The sequence below is a fragment of the Notothenia coriiceps genome, unplaced genomic scaffold, assembly GCF_000735185.1.
Source record: "Notothenia coriiceps isolate Sejong01 unplaced genomic scaffold, NC01 NC01_scaffold00011189, whole genome shotgun sequence".
Taxonomy (NCBI): domain Eukaryota; kingdom Metazoa; phylum Chordata; class Actinopteri; order Perciformes; family Nototheniidae; genus Notothenia; species Notothenia coriiceps.
In genome coordinates, this window is record NW_011343890.1 from 52590 (window position 1) to 55633 (window position 3044).

The following is a 3044-nucleotide window of genomic DNA, read 5'->3' on the forward strand; positions in this document are numbered from 1 at the left end:
GTCCCCTCCCACTCAGCCCCGTTAACACTGTTAGACTCTAGCAGCCACGAGGGTCGAAATGAACACACAACGACCAACAGACTCAAGTAGCATGACGAAAACAATGAATTTTGGAACTATTTTAATCTTCTACGAAGCTGGGAGGGTGGATTATGGTTACGATCAGGAACAACATACCTAACAGTCAGAGCTGACGAAAAATGATTTTGAGAAACTTTTTAATCTTCTACGGAGCTGTGAAAAGTCGTTTTTTATCTCAGGTCCGATCCTAACACTGACAATTGTAATCTATTCTGGGACCGACCCGCCCTCTTCAACACTGATGGAATCCACCCCAGCAGGTTGGGTAGCCGCATGCTAGCGGCTAACATGCAGCACGCTGTTCAGACGTGTCCCTGGCTATTTCAACTCCATTTCCACACACCCCCCTTTTCCAGCAGTGTCATCTCAGGACAACGGCCGTTTCTCAATCACATGTCTTCCGAGTCACTTGCTTCAGAAGCTAGGCAAGAATCCTTCCTGGCATTCGGAAAACGAAGAGTGGAACAGGCTAGCAAGTGTGCAGGTGTGCGTCATATGAGAGGCCCCGCCTTACATTTTCCGCCACAGATTTGGGGAAATTGGTCCGTGCGCAAAGCATTGTGGGGATTTGAAGGACGCGAAGTCTACCCATGTGCAGCCTCAAAATTACCCCCAAACCAAGGAAGCGGCCTCGGTGGAATTCCAAGTATGCTGGAAATTGGAACAGTCCTTCGGCGGCACTTGATGATGTAGTATCCTGAAATATTGGCTTGGAAGCCAGTTTCCTCGAGATTGAGAAACGGCCATCGTTTCCACTGCTAGAAACTTTTCTTCTTCGCTGATGCCGCTGACGCCTGCCATCTCGCTCTCTGGCGCCACCCAACGACCAGAGGCTTGTATGCCAGTGCAGCGACCCATTTCTGTTTTAACCAACATACACAGAAGGTTGGTGACTCAGGTTGGAAAAAGAAAGTCCAAAAGGATCTGTTTGAGTTTGTCGAATTTAACAAAAGTTCCATCAGTTCTATCAGCTCCACGGTCTATCACGGGCAGTCAGATTGATAGTATATCAAACACATTTAAACTGGCTCTATTAAATGTCAGGTCTTTAGCGGGAAAATCATTTTAAATCAATAATTTTATCACCAAGCGCAATCTGGCAGCACAATCTGGATTGTATGTTTTTTTTTACTGTCAGACTATGTATGGAAAACGTTGCCTTCCCCCCTTTTTGAATATTGGCCCTTCAGTCTGAATGATCCTCTCGAGCTCTTTTCGTAAACATCTATAGACCACTAACTACTGGCAAGCTTTTTTGAGGATTTCTTTACCGGAGTTGTTGTTATAGTGTGTATTGACTTTGAGCGTTTTAATCATCGTTGGTGATTTTTAATCTGTTTTATCCATGTTGAACAATCCCCAGGAAAGAGGGGCTAAAGTTTATTGACAATTTTGGACGACGCTTCAGGCTCGTCAAGGCGGTCCGACACACACAAAAAGGGGACACACCTGGACTTATGTACAGAAGGGGTCTGAGAAATCGCTAAGGTTTGTGGTGACTGCTGTAGCACGTCTCCGAACATTCCTGTGTTTCTTTGAGAGCTCTATTACCCGGTCCATACAGTGTAGCTAAGAAAGAGGTAAAACACTAGTACGTCACTTAACTGAAATGCAGAGGAAACCTCTTTGCTCAGATTTTTACTCCCTCAATTGCCGCACTAACTTCTCAGTAAAATGATCAACTTAGCTCATTACTGAGAGTTAGCGTGGGCAATTGAGTGGACGTGAAAAATCTGAGCAAAGGTTTCCTCTGCATTTTCAAGTTAAGTACGTCTAGTGTTTACCTTTCTATAGTAACTGTATGGGACGCGTAATAGAGGCTCTCAAAGAAAACACAGGAATGGTCTGGAGAGTGTACCTCAGTCCACCACAAACTTAGCGAGTGTTCCGACCCTCTTGATACAATTAAGTCCAGGGTGGGCCCTATTGTGTGTCAGGACCTTGACATGCTGAGTCAGTCCAAAATTTGTCAATAACTATTAGCCCTCTTCCTGAGGGATGTCAACATGCGAATAAAACAGATTAAAATCACCAACGATGGATTAAACGCTCAAAGTCAATACCACAGTATACTGACAACAACCGTCGGTAAAAATTCTCAAAAAAGCTGCAGTAGTAGTGGTCTATAGATGTTTAGGAAGAAGAGCTCGAGAGGATCAATTTCAACTGAAGGGCCACATATTCAAAGGAAGCAACGTTTCCAACATAGTCTGACATAAAAAAAAACATAAAATCCAGATTGGCTAGGGTGATACAATCATTAGAATATAAAAGAGTTACCTGCAGATTGCGCTTGGTGATAAAATTATTGATTTAAAATGATTTTCCCGCTAAAGACCTGACATTTAATAGAGCCAGTTTAAATGTGTTTGATATACTATCAATCTGACTGCCCGTGATAGACCGTGGAGCTGATAGAACTGATGGAACTTTTGTTAAATTCGACAAACTCAAACAGATCCTTTTGGACTTTCTTTTTCCAACCTGAGTCACCAACCTTCTGTGTATGTTGGTTAAAACAGAAATGGGTTGCTGCACTGGCATACAAGCCTCTGGTCGTTGGGTGGCGCCAGAGAGCGAGATGGCAGGCGTCAGCGGCATCAGCGAAGAAGAAAAGTTTCTAGCAGTGGAAACGATGGCCGTTTCTCAATCTCGAGGAAACTGGCTTCCAAGCCAATATTTCAGGATACTACATCATCAAGTGCCGCCGAAGGACTGTTCCAATTTCCAGCATACTTGGAATTCCACCGAGGCCGCTTCCTTGGTTTGGGGGTAATTTTGAGGCTGCACATGGGTAGACTTCGCGTCCTTCAAATCCCCACAATGCTTTGCGCACGGACCAATTTCCCCAAATCTGTGGCGGAAAATGTAAGGCGGGGCCTCTCATATGACGCACACCTGCACACTTGCTAGCCTGTTCCACTCTTCGTTTTCCGAATGCCAGGAAGGATTCTTGCCTAGCT